Source organism: Acomys russatus, chromosome 12 (genome assembly GCF_903995435.1).
Source record: "Acomys russatus chromosome 12, mAcoRus1.1, whole genome shotgun sequence".
Lineage (NCBI taxonomy): Eukaryota > Metazoa > Chordata > Mammalia > Rodentia > Muridae > Acomys > Acomys russatus.
The window spans coordinates 5879620-5899628 of NC_067148.1; positions in this window are offsets into that span (position 1 = coordinate 5879620).

Consider the following 20009-nt stretch of genomic DNA (forward strand, 5'->3'; position numbering starts at 1 on the left):
TTTATGTTTGTTAAATTTAATAACAATGACATCAAAGGGAGCCATAAACTATTACAGGACAAAAGAAAACAATGGCAGTAAAAATAATAAAGACATCTTGCATTTTAAGTAGTTTACTTTTTTAGTTGGGATCTGAGGCAGAAAACAAAGCATTAAAGACTAGCAGGGTGAGTAAATATGATTTAATGCACTTCTGGCAGAATACACTTAAGAGAATATTCAGATCAATTATAAGACTTACCACCTTCTATAAATCATAGTATACAGAACCACTTGAGAAGCATTGCCAAGTGTCTCTCTTTCCTGATATAAGAGTTATTTGAGTGAGTGTCAAATAGGAAAATAAAATTATGGTGTTACTAAATGAATTTCAGAATACTATGAAACAGTAAAATTTTCATATAAAGGGTACATATATATATTTTAATGAACAAATATTGTTTTCTCCCAAGAAAATAGGACAATGTCTTCAAAAGTTGGGCAGCTTATAGTGTTAGAAGCAATTTCTTCAAGATTTGGGCAACTTATTAAGAATTATATTTGAGACACTCAAAATTCAATTTGCCAAAATAAATTGATGTAGATCACATATCAGTATGTTCATGTAGAAGGGTATTTTCCAAAACTAAACACACACACACACACACACACACACACACACACACTATCTCTCACACATATGCATAAACACACACAAACAAACACACATTTTAACATGTATTTTGTCAAAAGTAAGTTCTTTCACCTGATTAATCAGAAAAGTAAATTGAATATAGCAATACCTTAAACAATTCCTGTACTTACTTCCAATAGAGAATTTCAACATCTTTAGGCCCAATTTCCTTAACAAGTATACATTATTAGGAACTCCTTAAATGAACGTACCTCCCTTAATGTAAGGAAATAGTAACAGGTGAGAATTTCTATCCCCTGTATTAATTTGCATCTCCTTCTTTACACATGTCATAATTTTGATTAGTCCCTCACAATCTGTATCTATAATACCAGGATGCACAATAACACCTTGAGAAGTCAATCCACTTCTTCCCAGAATTTTTGCCACTGTCCATGAGGCAAAAAGCCAAAAACACTAGTACTTAATTTGTAACATTCAATTTGTAGAGATAATGTAGTAGATATATCTGAGGCTAGATCTAAGGTTGTACTGCCTTCAGTAGCATACATTAGGTCACTAATTCCTAATTTCTGTTTCTTGTAAATCTTTTACTTCTGGACTGGCCAGGGAAATCCAGCTTGTATCGTTGATGAGGCCCCAAGCTGATGGGGCCCTTCTCCCATTTCCCATCAGCAAGATATTACATTGCACATCTCTTTTAGATTGACAATCTGATTACTAATGTTTTCCTTTCCCACAGCAGCTACCATACCCTGGATGTCTTGGCACCTCACAACCGTCATGTCCTTGTTTTGTTCTATGAGTACCATTCACTTCAAAGTGAGTGCGCCTTTTATTTTGAGGTATAGAACTTGTAACCTTACAGTTTCTTTGTACATGAACAATTTTGCCACAATTAAAGCACCAGGTGTTATAACATCTGGGACCTCTGGTTATAGCACTGTGATTCCATCACACTCCCATCAGAATGGCTAACCCATTCCTCCCTCCCATCTGTTTCCCCTACTCCCCTCCCCTATGTCTGTGAATGACGGGGACGTCCTCCCCCTGTATATGCTCATAGGGCATTGAGTCTCTTCTTAGTTACCTGTTATCCTTCCTCTGAGTGCCACCAGGCCTCCCTATCAATGGCACATGGTCAGAAATGGGGACCATAGTTTGTATGATAGTCAGACCTCACTCACCACTCAATGGGGGAGAATGTCAGGTCCATCGGCTAGGTCTGGGTAGGGGTTCAAAATTTACTGCCTGTGTTTTACTTGGCTGGTCCCATAGGTTGAGCACGAAGGGCCCCAGGACCCAGATCCGCCCATCATAATGTTCTTCTTGTAGGTTTCCAGGTCTCTCTGGATCCTTCATTTCCCCATTCTCCCATGCTACTTTCACTTAAAGTCCCAATAGGATGTCTTCCCTCTGACCCACTTTCCTGGTAAGTAAAGTCATTCATGGGACATACCCCTTGGCTAGTGTCTCTACATAAGTGAGTATATACCATTTGTCTCTTTTTGCTTCTGGGTGAACTCACTCATTGTGATAATTTCTAGTTCAATCCATTTGTCCAAAAATTTCGGGAATTCCTTGTTGTTAATAGCTGAGTAGTATTCCATAGTGTAAATGTACCACAGTTTCTTTATCCATTCTTCTACTGAGGGACACTTAGACTGTTTCCATGTTCTGGCTAGTATGAATAAGGTTGAGCATCATTGAGCATATGTCCCTGTTGTGTGGTAGAGCATTTTTTGGGTATATTCCAAGGAGTGGAATAGCTGGGTCTTGAGGAAGCCCTATTCTCATTTTTCTGAGAAAGCACCAGATAGATTTCCAAAGTGATTGTACTAGCAATGAAGGAGTGTTCCTCTTTCTTCACATCCTCACTAGCATGTGGTGTCACTTAAGTTTTTATCTTACCCATTCTGATGGGTATATGATGGGTATATGGAATCTCAGAGTCGTTTTGATTTGCATTTCTCTGATGACTAATGAGGATGAGCATTTCTTTAAGTGTTTCTCAGCCATTTGATATTTCTCTGTTGAGAATTCTCTGTTTAGGTCTGAGCCCCATTTCTCAATTGGGTTATTTGGTTTTGTGGTGTTTAATTTCTTGAGTTCTTTATATATTTTGGATATTAGACCTTTGTCAGATGAAGGATTGGTGAAGATCTTTTCCCAGTTTGTAGGCTGTCGCTTTGTTCTGTTGACAGTGTCTCCTGCCTTACAGAAGCTTCTCAGCCTCATGAGGTCCCATTTATTAATTGTTGACCTTAAGGCTTGGCTGTTGGTGTTCTGTTCAGGAAGTTGTCTCCTGTGCCAAAATGTTCCAGGCTCTTCCCCACCTTTTCCTCTAACCGATTTAATGTCTCTGGTTTTATGTTGAGGTCTTTAATCCACTTGGACTTGAGTTTTGCGCATGGTGACAAATATGGGTCTAGTGGCATTTTTCTACGTGTAGGCATCCAGTTAGACCATCACCAATTGTTGAAGATGCTATCATTTTTCCATTGAATACATTTGGCTTATTTGTCAAAAATAAAGTGACCAAATGTCTGTGGATTCATCTCTGGATCTTCAATTTGATTCCACTGATTCACCAGCCTATTGCTGTGCCAGTACCAAGCTGTTTTAATTACTGTTGCTCTATAGTACAGCTTGAGATTGGGTATGGAGATTCCTCTGGAGGATCTTTTATTGTATAGGATTGTTTTTGCTATTCTTGGCTTTTTGTTTCTCCATATGAATTTGAGAATTGATCTCTCAATATCTTCAAAATATTTTGTAGGTATTTTGATAGGGATTGCATTGAATCTGTAAATTGCTTTTGGTAAGATGGCCATTTTTACTATGTTAATTCTCCCAATCCATGAATAAGTTAGATCTCTCCATCTTCTGATGTCATCTTCAATCTCTTTCTTTAGAGATTTAAAGTTCTTTTTCAAATAAGTCCTTCACTTGCTTGGTTAGAGTTACTCCTAAATATGTTATATTGTTTGTGGCTATCGTGAAGGGTGTAGTTTTCCTAATTTCCTATGTCTGTTTGTCATTTGTATATAGGAAAGCTACTGACATTTTGAGTTAATTTTGTATCCAGACAATTTGCTAAGGTGTTTATCAGTTGTAGGAGTTCTCTGGTGGAATTTTGGGGTCACTTATAAACACTATCATATCATTTGCAAATAGGGATAATTTGACTTCTTCCATTCACATTTTAATACCATTGGTCACCTTTCGATGTCTTATTGCTCTGGCTAGAAATTCAAGAACTATGTTCAAGAGATATGGAGAAAGCGGACCTCCTTGTCTGATCCCTGATTTTAGAGGTATTTCCCTGGGCATCTCTCCATTTAATGGGATGTTGGCTATTGACTTGCTGTATATAGCCTTTATTATATTTAGATAAGTGCCTTGTATCCCGATCTCTCCAGAACTTTAAACATGAATGGGTGTTGGATTTTGTCAAATGCTTTTTCTGCATCTAAGGAGATGATCATGTGGTTTTTCTCTTTCAGTTTGTTTATACAGTAGATTACATTGATGGATTTCTGTATATTAAACCATCCCTGCATGCCTGGAATGAATCCTACCTGGTCATGGTGAATGATGTCTTTGATATGTTGTATTCATTTTGCAAATATTTTATTTATTATTTTTGCATCCATATTCATAAGAGGAATTGATTTTAAATTCTCTTTTTTTTTCAGTTGGGTCTTTGTGGGGTTTAGGTATCAATGTGACTATGGCCTCAAAGAAAGAGTTTGGTAATGCTCCATCCATTTTTATCTTTTGGAATAGCTTGAAAACTATTGGTACTAGCTCCTCTTTGAAGGACTGGTAGAATTCTGGGCTGAAGCCATCTGGTCCTGGGTTTTTTTGGTTGGGAGACTATCAATGATTGCTTCTATTTCTATAGGTGAAGTAGGCCTATTTAATTTGTTTATCTGATTTTGATTCAACTTTGGCAAATGGAATCGGTCGAGAAAATTGTTCATTTCCCTTAGATTTTCTAAGTTTGTGCCATGAATGCCTTTACAGTAGATTCTTATGATTCTTTGTATTTCTTCGGTGTCTGTTGTTATGTCTCCCTTTTCATTTCTGATTTTGTTGATTTATATAGTGTTTCTCTGTCTTTTATTTAGTTTGGCTAATGGTTTGTCTCTCTTGTTAATTTTCTCAAAGAACCAGCTGCCAGGACTGTGGTAGCTGATCCAGCTAGGTTCTGTCTGTTGTAGAGTGCATGATCAGTGCACTGTGGTCCAGAGGCAATACGGATTCAGGCCACTGGTGAGATTCAAAGTGGCAGCACTTTCCATGCCCTTGGAAGCTGTGACACCAGGAGATCCCTCTAGGTGAGCAATTAGACACTGCAGGGATGACCCACGTCTCCTGAAAGCATGGGAGATCTTGCTGGGCCTGTGGGAACAGTCTAAGCTCGTTTCTAACTGCCCCTGTATGCAGGCTTAGACCATTGTGTCTGGTTTTAGATTGGGCCCAGGGCAGCGTGCAAGCTGCACATGCTCTCTAGCTGATTTTTGTGGGCCCTGCCACCTGTGTTTCCACTCGGCCAGGGCTGGTGACCTCCTCTATTTGGCATGGGATGGGTGGTGAGATCCAAGAGCAATTTCATGCTATTCCCTGAGACTCCTCAGGCCAGGGGCTCCAGAAAACCACACTCTACACAGCGAGTTTGTGCTTTATATGCCAGCTGCAGCTCGCATGTGGATTCCATTCCAAAGTCTGGGGAGTGCGTTTATCACCTCTGGGCTGTTGCTTGTCCTAGGGTTAGGCCCACTGGTAGTCTGCGGAATTTGGGACCCCAGTCACCTACAGTTCTCAAGATCCAGCAGTCTGTGGCTCCATTCAAGTCCCTGGTCTCCTCTCAGTAGATCAGATATGGTGCATACTGGTAGGCCCCATCTTGGAAATCCCCTCATTCTTCTAGTTTCTTTATAGCCTCCATAACTTCCCATTTTTCTCTGCCCCCTTCTGCATGCTACTGCTCTCACCACCTGGACCATAAAACAGGCAGGGTGGTAATTGTGGGAAACACTAGGTCTCAGTTACCAGGTTTTTTTTCCTTTATCAAAAATTCCTTTTATTTTCCAATTGCTTCAACCCCTAACAGCAATTTCCCTAGTTGTACTGCCAACTCTGCAATCCTTTCCCGAATGATAGAATTAACTGACCCTTCTGGTTTTTAAATATAATCGGTCTCTCCCAATAATTTAAAAAATGTTATACACTAAAAAGACCAAGAAAATACAAATATTCACTCTGGGTATAAAGCAGGGAAGAATTTTGCAACCGCAGCTGCAATTTTGCTGACACCATGAACGAGCATTGCTATATCTTGAAAACCTGTATCTTTTTCCACAAAAGTAGAAGTTAAGTTACCCATTATGCCCAAAGCATGTTGGGTGCCAACTGTAAGCTCAATTTCCTTAACAATTATACCTTATCTCTTTCTCCACTTAATTGTGGAGAATGTCCTGTCCATTGGCTAGTCTGTTAGGGGTTCGAAGTTCACTGCCTATATTTTCCTTGGCTGGTGCCATTGTTTGAGGAGGACCACAGGGCCCAGACCCTCCTGTAGTTTTCCAGGACCCTTTGGATCCTTCTATTTCTTCATTCTCCCAGGCTTCTCACACCTAAAGTCTCAATAGAATGTCCTCCCCTCTGACACACTTTCCTGGTAGGTAAAGTTTTTCATGGGGACGTACCCCTTGGACTAGTGTCTCGATATAAGTGAGTATATACCATTTAACTCTTTTTGCTTCTGGGTGAACTCACTGATTATGATAATTTCTAGTTCAATCCATTTGTCCACAAATTTCGGAAATTCCTTGTTTTTAATAGCTGAGTAGTATTCCATAGTGTAAATGTACCACAGTTTCTTTATCCATTCTTCTACTGAGGGACATGTAGGCTGTTTCCATGTTCTGGCTATTATATGGGATGCCTGGGGGAACTCAGAGGAAGGATAATAGGTCACCAAAAAGAGACTCAATACCCTATGAGCATATACAGGGGGAGGAGGTCCCCCTCAGTCACAGACATAGGGGAGGGCAATAGGGGGAGCCGGGGGGAGGGAGGAATGGAGGATACAAGGGATGGGCTAACAACTGAGATGTAATTTGAATAAATTAATAATAAAAAAGGAAAAAAAACAATTATACCTTATTATGAACTTATTAAATTAATGTTACCTCCTTTCAACCTGATTACTCTAAGAAAGAAGGAAAGGGGATTAAGAAAAACCAGAACGAAACCTTCTGGGTATCAGCTCCTAGGAATGATTCTCCTGGTGTAATCATCAGGATTTCAGCAGACCAGCAATTCCACTAAAGTTGCTGCTGGAACCTGGAGCAAACAGTACCCCGAGCCTCAACCAGAGACCTAAGCCTTGAAGCCTTCCCTGGAGTGGTTCTCTCTAGGAATGTCTTCAAGTGGAATGATGAACAGCCAAACAATACCAAGTGCAAAAATGGCCCAGCCTCCTGTGGTTCCACTTATAAGTGGATAAACATCACATGCTCTCCCTCAAGTCTGCTCCCCATTCCACACTTGGGATCAAAACAAAAACATGTTTATCTCCACTACAAACATGAGCATAATATTGATAGTAGTCTTTAACATTTTCAGATTCTTACAGCTAACAAAGATTCAACAACATAAAATTATTAAGGAAGAATGTTTTTGAATGAGTGTGTTTGTTTGTCAGAACGGGTAGATATAGAATATAGGCAGCTTATTTCAAAATACATCAATACCCTTTCAATGGCTGAAGGTTAGCAGTGCCTAAGCACATACACGTGTTCCAAGGGTGGGAATGAACATTCGTTGAAGAGAAGGTCTTTCTCATCTAAACTTCGATATGACTTTACACTACTTTTATGGTCTCTAGAACAAAAACATTCTTCTGAGAGTTGGTCTCCTGCACATGTTATTGACAAGCCCATATAAAGAACTGAGTATTTTTTTTTTTTTGTGAGAACTTCTGGCTACATGAAAACATTAAAAGTTTTAATAATTATATATATAACTTTCCAGATAATTCATAATGATATTTCTTTACCTAGCAATTATTACTGTGATATGATTATTTAAACCAGTAATCAGAGTCCTGCAGTGTTTGATTCTTTTTTTGTGAGTGTTCTTTATGAAGGGAGAATGGATATTCATCACAAGTGTTATCCAATCCTAATACTATTTAAACATGTTACCTACCCACCCAACTTCAAAACTTGTGAATTTAAAAATTACTTAGTGAAGGTTTGTTGAATTAGTCTAGCTTTATCTATAAAATTTGCAAAAAAAAATCATAGAAACTTCATTTTATTAAATATTAGTGCTCTGAAATGATACATGGGGAAATATATTTATACTATCCCAAAAATAATTAAGAAAAACTGAATGCAAGTAAATAAATTTAGAGGAAATAAAATTCGATGGAGCAATTAGGAACACAAATATTAAGCTTAGTGGTATCGAGACTAAGATATAACAGGTATATTGCAACTACGAGATCTTCAGATTCAGTTCCAAAGCAACTTTGAATAAAAAGACCATGGACGTGACACAAGGTATATCTAAAAAACTCTGAGGACAACACCCAGGAATCAGTAATATAGTTTAAAAAGCCATGTAAGTGTTAACTTGAAAGATGAAAGCTTGAACAGAAGCATTTTAATTCATCAAAAGATATTTTACTCTTTCTGAGTAAGGGACACTGAATCCTTACTTCTCTTTAAAGAGTCAAAGACAGTCTTAAATATGAGGCTATATTTGTGAACCCAAAGCAAAGAGTCATTCTAAACAGACACTCAACAATTTTGTAGTGCAGAGAAATGAATGCACTTGAGTGGCATAAATATGATTAAGTATGCCATGGAGTTAAGATATAGCCTAGGTATAATATTTTTGAATAATATTGAGCTTTAGGTTTGATATAGCTTATGTTTGTAAGGTATCTTCTACAGTATAAGACATTTGAAACTTGTATGTTTTCTTTAAGAAAAGAGAAGAGATAAAAAACTGTAAATTATAAGACCATTTTATTTTTAAAATTTAAGTCATGTAAGACATTATTACCCTGACAAGGAGAAATGTGGAAAAAGAAAAGTTTCCTTAAATATTGGAAAAGAATTGTAACTGCAAGTTTTCTGCCCACATCCTAGTTTCTGAAATAACAAACCTGAGACTTTATTATTATGAGTATATGCTTATGTTATGATCTTTGGTTCAGTTCCCCACTAGCTCTTAACTTATTCCATCTGTTTATTATATTCTATTTGTGCCACATGGCTGTGTACCTTTTCTTAGTTTCATATGCTTGTTTGCCTCAGAGACCAGGGCAAATATTCTGACTTTGATTATATTCCAGACTTCATATTTTCTACTGGAACTCCCACCTCCTATTACCTGCCTCAACTAACAGACCATTAACCTTTTATTGACAAGTGATTTCTATACAATACACAAAAGATTCTCTCTCTATTGCTCCCTTTTAGTCCAATAAATACTCTATCTATTATTATAATAAACTATAAAAAACAAGAATGAATATGAAACTATAATGAACCGTCATGTAAGACTTTTATTCACAATATCTAGTCCATTCTTATTTGGCAACATTGGAGAAAGTATTCTACCATGAATCATATCTTAAAGATTTAGAGTTTTTAATTAAATCATTTTATTTATAGTTTTTATTCATCAACATAAAAGTCTACTTAGCCTAATATTTTAAAACCACTGAAGAACAGAAGCTTAATTGTGAGACAAACCTATCTAGTATTTAACTCTATAAATATTACCCGAGTTTGCAGGAAGTGAAGAGAAAGCATCTTCCAAGATTATAGGAATGAGGGAGAGCTGCATCCTTGGACAGCTGCCTAAAGTTTCAGTAAACTTGGCCCAAAACATCAGTCAGAATTTTTTTTGCAAAGCAGGAATTATGAAAAACTGCCTATCTTGTCTTGGCTCAGCAATCAATTGATCCCAGGACCTGCTAGTCCACAACTTGGACAGCATGTTGTCTGAAGTAAAGCAAGAACAGTATTCACCAGTGTCTAGCTTGCCACTTTTGAAGAAAACTCCATATAGAGGTTCTCTAATTCTGATAATACTCTCTGAAGTAGAATGTGGATTCTGCCAGGAGCTAAAATTTTTCACTATTAAAAATCCTTTTATTAATAAAACATTTTTAGATGCCAAATTGTGGGTATCTCTGAGGTTTTTGAAGATCATCTATTTATCTGAATAACTGAATAGGGAATCATTGCTCATTTGTAGTCATCACTGTCTGTCCAACCTAGCATACGTAATTCTGTAATCATCTAGACTAGCATCTACACAGTTTGTAATAGTAGCTTTCAAAAGGACTAGAACTTAACATTGCATTTTTAAATGAGTTGCATACTTAGAATACCTTATACAAGAGATAAAACATATATACATTAAACCACTGTATACAAATTTAAGATTTTTGAATAGGAGTAGCTTTCCTATTTAAGAGTTATGCAATAATCTACCATTTATCTTATGGTATCTATATCTCCCTATTTTTCTTTTTCTCCCTTCTCTTCCTTTTCCTCTTAACACTAGATAAGAGAGAAAAAAAAAAAGAAAATGAGAGAAATCCCTCAATCTAAGTTCTTATACCTTTTTTGTCACTAACCAACACTACTTAACAATTTGTAATATTTAACAACTTGTAACCAACCTATTTTTAATGACAAGGTTCCATAAACTACACAATGACCAAAAACCATCCACATCTTTTCGGGAAAGGTGTATTGCTCTTCTAAAATTGCCTCTGGCTGTCTGAGAACACTGTTTTCCTTTTGGGTGCCCAGGAAAACTGGAATATTGGCCAATTCTTAAAAGGGATAGCTGTATTATTTGTTGCTTAGTTTCTGTGTGCTGTGAAAGTCCACAGCTTACTTCAAGTTCTTACTGAAACAGAGTGTGATGCTGGATGATCTAGCCAATCTAGGGGGCTATTTTGAGTTGTTTTAGATACAGAATTTTGTCAAAACAGCTATTGAGGCAGTCTGTGATTGTTTCAAGCATGATTCAGGAACAAACATATGACAGCATCTCAAATCCTTGAGGCCGAATCATATCAAGACCTCTCCAATTCATCAGCATCTGGTCCTTTTGCTATGTAAGCATATATATTTGTACAAGTAATATACATTTCTGTGGAAATCCATGTACACAATATCCACTATGAATATAGTTTAACCAGGAGTGATTCTTTGCTCCTTGTTTTAGCAGGTGAAAGGCATCTGGCCGTTTTTTAAGCCAATCTGGACTACATAATGAAATTGTCAAACAAATTTTCATCTTTGCCATGTGAAACAACAGTAAGATAAGTCCTGAAGACACGGTTCTATGTTATAATGTCTAAAATATTGTTTTATTGTAATGTTTATACTGTATTCTAATGTTTATATATGTCAAAGCATCATCAGCTCCAATCTGTAAAGGAATTTCGAGTGTAGACACAGGCTCTAATAAATGTAGAGTCTCAGAATCATCTTTTTCAGAATTCAAGGCAAAATCACATTAGAATTCATATTATGTATCTATGGTGCTCTGCACACTTTTTAGTGTTCCATACTCTGTAAAATGAAATGTAATCTATTATATAACATTACTTTTAGGTGGAATTGAACAGAATCTGTATTTTTAATTCAGTACATAAACCTTTGCCTAGTAATTGATCCTTGACAATATAAATATAACATCCAGTCTGACCATGTGGGTTCATAGCTGAATCTTTTTCATTTAGCATCTCAATGAACTGCCGTTCTTTAATTTCCTTAAACCTTTGTGGGTTTCTTTCATCTGGAATTAACTATTTTTGGTGTTGTATATTCTAGATTAGATTTTTCAGAAGATCCTTTATTTTGATTTAAAGAATATTATAATATATTCTATGGCCTCCATTTTAGCATTTAATTTTCAGCCTTTTATTCTCTTAGTCTGATTTCTTCTGCTCTGTCTTAAAGAGAATATATAAAATTGCAATCATTACTGAAAAATTATTTTATTGCTAATACATGAAACAAAATCACCTGAGATCCAGGTGCACTGAGTTATTATGTTTCTCTTCATTTTTAAAATAGAAAATATTTTCCTTTTTTATTCTCTAATTCTTTCCTTCCTTCAGAAACTTTCTTCTAATGATTTTCTATATTCAGGTTTTGTTTTGTTTTGTTTTTTCTATAACATGATATTAAAATTACCTTGTCAAAGCCTCATATCTGGGCTTGGATTTCTTTTGCTTGTGCCTGGAGCATCTCAGTTCATACCTTGCTCTGTGGTTTGCCCATCTCAGTCCATCATTCTAACTCCTGGCTCCAATTCTTTCACTCACAGGGGAGAGGCAGAAAGGACAACACATACACCCAGCGGCAGTTGTGGCTTCACATGACCTACTGCTCTAGGATGGGCCTGGCTCTGGGTCACTGCAGGATTTTCCCTCTGGCACATACTGGTTTCCCACAGCTTGGCTTCTCAGTCACTCTGTTTTGCCTGGGAATCACAGTAAGGTTCCAGCCCCATAGAGACTGCATGGCAGTTCTGGCACCTGCCAGCTGGGTTAGCTCCTAACCTCATAAAATCCCAGCCTGTGGGGCTTTCAGCTCACCCTCTTTTTATTTTTATTTATTTTTCATTTTTTTTAATTTTTAAGACAAAGTTTCTCTGTGTGTATCAATAGCTGTCCTGAACTCACATTGTAGACTAGGCAGTCCTCTAACAAACAGGGACCCACCTGACTCTGTGAGTCCTGGGATTAAAGGCTTGTACCACTGCTCCAGACATGCTGCCCCTCATTTTTTCCATTTTAGTTTTTTTAATTCAATTGATTTATTCCGATTACATCTCAATTGTTATCCACTCACTTTTATCCTCCAGTTCCTCACTCCCACCTTCTCTCACTTTATTCCCTTTCCCTAGGTCTGTGACAGAAGGGGACATTCTCCCCCACCATATGGTCACAGCCTATCAAGTCTCATCTTGGTAGTCTGCTTATCCTTCATCTGTGTGCCACCAGCCCTCCCATCCTAGGAGAAGTGGTCAAATATGGGGCACCAGAGTTCATGAGGGCATTCTGCCTACCTGGCTGGGAAATTGATCTGGGAAGTATTTGTTCTGGTTTCACATGGAGCTTCTTAAGGTTTAAACCTAGACTCTAAGAGCTCATAAATTAGATGCTGTTTTGTAACATTTGTAACCACGAGGTTTTTTACCCATATACCTGTTCCCAAAATAATGATTCTGAGACTCTACTTTTTATGAATAAACATCTAAGCCATATGCTTTGGCTAGTTTCCCAGCTATCTAATAACTAATTTCACCCATTTATTCTATTCTAGGTATGCCACAAGGCTGATTAATCTCTCCTCAGTTTCATGTGTAAGTTTTTCTCAGAATCGGGCAAATCTCCTGCCTCTTACTCTATCCAAGAAATTACCTCTTCTACTGCATTCCCATCTCCTATTCCCCGCTTCATCTAACAGGCCATTAGCTTTTTATTTACAGGTGATGCTTGATATAATCCCTGAGAAATACTCTCTACAAAGAATAGTCCACATAAGCTGTCTATCACAAGTTTGTATGTCTGTTCCTCCAAAAACATAAAAAATATTGAGAGTCAGAAACTGAGGGATTATAAAAGAAGGCATCCTTAAGGCCCTGGATGTTAGAAAGAATCTTGTTTAATAATGCCTAAGTGAAAGGGACATACAGATATATGAAACTATCAGTGTCATTTGTGAAAGGAAATTATTATACCAACAAAAGAGCTCCATTAGACTTTTTAATGGACAGCAGCAGCCTCTTACAGAGTGACTAGCATAGAATTAAATTTTCATAATTGCATAATTTAATGATTAAGATTGGCATCTTTCTTGGGCTTCATATGAAAAATATAATATACCTTTATATCATAGGGTCCACAGTGCTCCAGAACACCAGAAGAACAAGGCCCACAGAATCAACTAAGGAGGGCTTCTAGGGGTGCTTTATTCACTTTCACTTGCACCAGCAATGGAAGGGACATCTGCACAAATGTAAGTTGTCAATAGTGTTATTAATTGTAGCTATTCTGGCCGGGGGAAAATAAAAGTTCAAAAGCTGTTTTGATTTGTATTTTTGTGATTTCTAAGGATGTTGAACATCTTTTTTTGGTATTCCTCTATTGAGTATTTTCTGTTTAAATTTGTACTCTTTTTAAATTGGATTATTTTGTTTGTTGTTGTCTATTTTTTGAGTACTTAATGTATTTTTGATATTAGCCTTCTAGTGGATGTGTAGTTTGTGAAAAATCTTCTTCCTTTCTTTATGTTGCTGTTTTATTCTGTTGATGGCGTTCTTTTCCTTACAGACACTTTAATTTCCATGAGGTGCAATTTAGTAACCATTGATCTCTTAGTGCATGTGCTATCACTGTTCTCTTTAGTAATCTGTCTTATGTGCCAAATTTTGTTCAAGGCTATTTCCCAGTTTGTCTTCTGTCAAGTATGGTGTATCTAGTTTTACACTGAGGTGTTCGATTCAACTTTATTGAATTTTGTTCAGGGTGATAGATATGGATCTAGATGTATTCTTTTACATGCAGCACCATTATTTGAAGATGTGTTTCTGTCTTCTTTGTCAAAAGTCAGGTGCCTATAGGTGTTGATTCATATATGAGTCATCTATGCAGTTACATAACTGGGTTTCTTGTTCTGGCACTTCACTCATTGTGGTTTTCTCCTGTAGAATTTCCTTTGTACAATTTTGGGTGGTCAGACATTAATATATCATGTGATAATAACTATATTTTCACTTATTTGCAATTTGGATTCCTTTGATCTGTTCAGGTGTCTTATTGTGAGGTTGAACATCAAATAATATGCTGAATAAATATGGAAAGAGTTGATTTTGTTGGTATTGGTTTAAGTTTCTCTCCCTTTAATTGTTGCCTATAGGCTTGCTGTAAAACATCTTTAATGTACTGAAGTATGTTCCTTACATCCCTATATTCTCAAGTGATTTTTAACATGCGGTAGTATTAGATTATGCCAAAAGCTTTTTTTGACAACTAATGACATGACAACATGTTTTATTTTTCTTTCAGGCTTTTATATAATGGATTATGTTTATTTATCTGTGTGTGTTGAACCATATCTTCATCTCTGGCATAAAAACTATGTGGTGAGAGTTAAAGGTCTTTCTGATGTGTTCTCATATTCATTTAATGAGTATTTTAATCAGTGTTTTTGCATCAACATTCATGGGAGAAATTGGTCTATAATTCTCTTCCTTTGTTGGATCTTTGTATAGTTTGTGTATCATTGTTACTGTGACCTCAGAAAATGTGTATGACCAAGTTCCTTCTGTTTCTATTTTGTGGAATAATTTGAAGGTGATTGGCATTTTCTCTTCTTTGAAAATCTGGTAGAATTTTGTACAGACTTTTTGGTTGGTAGACAGTGTCTATTTTCGGAGCAGCTATAGGTCCTTTAAAAGTTTTATCTTAAATTGATGAAACTTTGTCCAGTGTTTTTTTTTCTTTTTATTATTATTTTTTTCATATACATTTATGTAATTACACATATGTACAATAAGCTGCCTATAGCAAGAAGAACCATGAAACCATCAGGAATTACGGAAATGTCATAATTTTAGTGGTTTGGCTATTTGTATATGACAGCCTTAAAGAGAACGTCTTTCCTATCTTGGTGCATCTAAATCTGAATGTAAATCACTACCTATCATATCTCATAATTATCAACTTCTTTTTGGTTTTTCAAGACAGGGTTTCTCTGTGTAGCCTCGTCTCTCCTGGTCTCGCTTTATACTCCAGGCTGGCCAAGAACTCACAGCAATCCACTTGCCCTAAACACTTCTTCCTTGGGGGACAATTACGCTTAATTGTAAAACTAAACTATGTGCTCTTCAACCCCATCATAGCCCTGAGAAGGAATAAAATTAGTTACCTGGGTATACATGGGGTGCATGTTAGCTGCTTCCCAAATAAGACGACAGAGACTGTTTACAACTTAATCCTCGCCAGCATTCTACCCCAATATACTGACAGACATATTTGTGAGACAGGAACTATTGAGGACTTGCTTACTCTGTTGTGTCAGAGTCTCGCTGTTGACTCTACCTGCATCCAAGCCATTTTTCCCAGTGGCTTTTTTGTCACACTTGAAGAAATCTCCATAAGTATCTAAGATAAATTATCCATTTCTTTTATATTTTCTAATTTGTTGAGTACAAGTTTTTAAACTATGAATTAGTGATATTTTGATGTTCTCATTGTCTTGTTATGTCTATTCTTTGTTTCTGGTTTTGTTAATATGGATATTCTCTATCTATATTTCAGTTAGTTTAGATACAGTTTTGTCTCTTGTTGATTTTCTCAAAGAACTAATTCCTGGTTGCATTGATTCTTTGTATTATTCTCTTGTTTAAATTTTATTTATTTCAGTCCCCCCAGTTTGAATATCTCTTGCCATTAACTCTTATTGGGCATGCTCACTTCTTTTTGTTGTAGAGCTTTCATGCATGCTGTACAATTGCAACAATGAGATCTCCCAAAATTTTTTAATTTTGATTTTTATTTACTTTTCCTCTTAGTTCTATAACATTACTTTTGGCATAATTTTCATGCTGTACCACAATTTTGGACATGCTGCCTATTTATTTTCATTAAATGATAGAAAGTCAATACTTTTTTTCTTTATTACTTATTTAACCCATTTGTTATTGGTTGGCAGTTATTTGGTTTCCATGAGTGTATATGAGTGTACAGGCTTTATTTCATTTTTGTAGTTGAAATCCAGCTTTAATATTTGGCTGTCTAATAGGATTCAGGGATTATTTTCCTGTATCTGTAGTAATTGGCTTTTTGACCAAGTATGTGGTCAGTTTTGGAAAGTTCAATGAGATCCAGAGAAGAAAATGTATTTTTTTTTTTTTGTCTGGGTGAGATGTTCAGTAGACATCTGTTAGGACGTTTTGGTTAATAAGGTCTGTTAGCACCAGTATTCTTCTGTTTACTTTTTGTTCGGATGACCTATCTGTTGCTAGAATAGTGTATTGATGTCCTTCAAAACAATGTGTGAACATCCATGGGTTATTTAATCTTTAATAATGTTTGTTTTACAAACTTGAACTTTTAGTTTGGTTCATAGATAATAAGAATTTACACATCATCTTGGTTGACTTTTCCTTTGATGAATATAAAGTATATTTTTCCATCATTTTAAATTAGTTTTTGTTTGAAGACTACTTTTTTGATATTAAAATGTCTTCACCAGACATGTCTTAGTTTCATTTGCTTAGAAAAATCTTTCTAACAATTTACTCTGAAGTAATATCTATCTTTGATCTTGATGTGTGTCTTTTATATTTAACAGAAAGATGGATCCTGTTTTCCATCCAGACTGTTATTCTGTGTCTTTTTCTTGGGTGATTGAGTCTATTAACATTGAGAGATAGCAATAACCAATGATTATTAATTTCTATTTTATGTTTGTTTTTGGTGGTGGTGTTTCCATTGAATGTATGTTTTGTTCCTTGCCTTTAGTTTCCTTTTGTCTTTTGGCTGGTGTGTCCTGTGCTTTAGTTGGTAGTCTCCACCCATGTTGTGGGTAGGTCATTTTTGGTGGTAGGCATGGTCTCTGTTTCAGACATATTTGGTGGATTGGACATGGTGAAGAAGAGGATTAGAGGGATTACATATAGGATGGGCAAACAACCAGGCTGTCGGCGGGCCATAGTTTTCTCATATATCTGGAGCTCTGGCACCTACCATGCTCTATATTTAATCAAGGGCTATCTGTCCAAGGTATCTGTATATAATTTTATACATGGTGCTGAGATAATATAAACAACAATTGGTTAAAATTAGGCTTATATATTGATGGATAAATTAAAGAGACATTGGCCTTTTTAGGAAAAATCAAATGTACATTCATGTATTTTTTTTCACTCCAAATGCATACATTGCATACTAACTTTCAGTGTAATGGCACTTGGAAATAGGGTTTTCTGGAGGTAACTACAATCAATTGAGTTTATACTGGTGGAATCACTACCCAATACAACTATTGCAACAATTGGAGGAAGGATACCAGTACTTACAACATTTAAACTAAGGGAGAAAATTAGTTATGTGAATAAATGGCTAGAAGGTATATGAAAGATGAAAAAGGAGCACTGCATACTGACACAATTCAAATTCAAACATCTAGTCTACATAACAATGGGAAAATAAAATGCTACCTAATCTTGTTCTGGTAATCCAAGAAACTGAGACATGGAATATGTCAATTAGTTCTGGTACAGGCTCATTCTAGTGGAATGGGCTTGCATCACATACAGAACGTGTTGTAGGAGACTCATCTTCTTTCACTTTAGTTGCCTATTATGAGAAATCAATGTGTCCCAAAAGAAAAAGGGGAGTAGATTTTCATTATATGCTTTTGAGTTGCACTGATAATCTGTGACATGTGCAGATTATTGGAGATATTTTCATTTTTATTATCATGGTAAAAAAACATAACCTTTCAGGTATGAATCCCTAGGAAATAATTGACTGCAACAATACATAGAACAAATGATTTTAAACACTTATCTTGTTTTTCTCCAGAATGCAGGAACAGAATGAAAGTGAAAACTGGTTGTCTAGAAATAATACTTTTCTTATGATTTTCCCAGGCTACTCTTTAAGCAGGAGTGCTTATAAATGCTATAAATACTCAGTGATAATCTTGTACTCTTTTATGCTAACTCCACTTTGAATTAGAAGTAGCTAGTAGAACCAAATACTGACTGTAGTAACAAAATAGCAAAAGAAAAAAACTCCAGCAATGTGCAGGTAAGATACCTTTGGCAAGAACCAAAATTATGTGGTTTTCATAGGCATAATATGTATGCATACTATTATAGAATAATCTAATCAAATAACATGTGGCTATCATATATAATTCTTATGTAACAATTTGATATATTCTCTTTTTATTGACAAAATATAAAAAAGGAAAAAAAGCTAGCAATGTACAGGTAGGATATTATTGTCAAGAACCAAAATTATGTGGTTTTCATACACAGAAAAGAAAATCCCAAGGGATTCTTTAATACATATTTTACAAATAACTTCTATGATGTGGAAGTGGAAGTTAGAAGAAAGTATAAAGTCAAATAATCAAAACTCTAAATAAAATCTACTATAAGTTATGAACTACAAGGGTACGGAAATGCAAATAAAACAGCAATTTCCTTTTATACTAGACATAATGTTATTCTTAAAAAGATGTTTTTTTTTACAAGCTACTTCAATTCCTTTGCAAACATGCAAACTTTCCTGTGAACATAATTGTTTAATTCTTTTGTGAAAATGAATTTCATTTCTACAAATTTCAGCTTGTTGTCTCTTGAAATTATATAAACACACAATGGTGTATTATACAACTTAGAAGAAAATGTCACACTGTATACTTTATCTTGTTTGTGTTTTTCATTTCAATGTGACATGAGCAACACCTCTCTGTAATTTTACTATATATTTCATTTGGAATAAAGTGTAAAGCAAGGTATTTTCAAAGACCTACAATTTAATCTCACAATTATGAGTCTACATTCTTTTCAGCTAAACTAAATATAATATTATGTAGACTATTTCAAGTAAAATGACCAATTTTATTTTTTTTGATTATTAAAATATGTTATTATATATTATTTTGATAAAAACCAATAAGAGTTACTTTTTGAAAAACTAGCAACAAAAGACACAAAGCAGTTTATTTCTAATAAAATATAGAAAAATATTAACATAGAATTCTATTGTTATAAACTGTCACTTGTCTGTAAGAATATAACTTAAGTAACTGTATGCTCCATTCTCAAAAGCTGTGGTGGTGGTGGCTGTTCTGTAGTGGTGGAGAGGCAGTCACCAGAAGAGTTTAATCCTTGTGTCTGTAATTGTTGAGTTACCTGGAACCACTTTCTCTTTTCAAGTTGAGTGGATCACAGCATGCTTCATATGGCTGTTAGTATCAGAGAGTGGAATGAGGTCACTTAAAGTTACATTGGTCATAAATATACATTGGCAGCATGTGACAAAAGATAGAAAATGACCTACAGGCATGGGAGAGAAACAGAGATCAGACAGCAATGGTGTAAACATTTATAAGGTGGGTATGAATTCTCATCCAAACACCAACTATAGTTATAGGAATCATAGGGTGCCTTGAAGCCAGGTAAACACCATCCACATATATTCTTAGTTCTCTGGAATTAATTTTACATATGGTAAAGGAGCAAAGATTTAAACTTAGGTTTAAAAAGAAACCACTATTATTATATATGATGG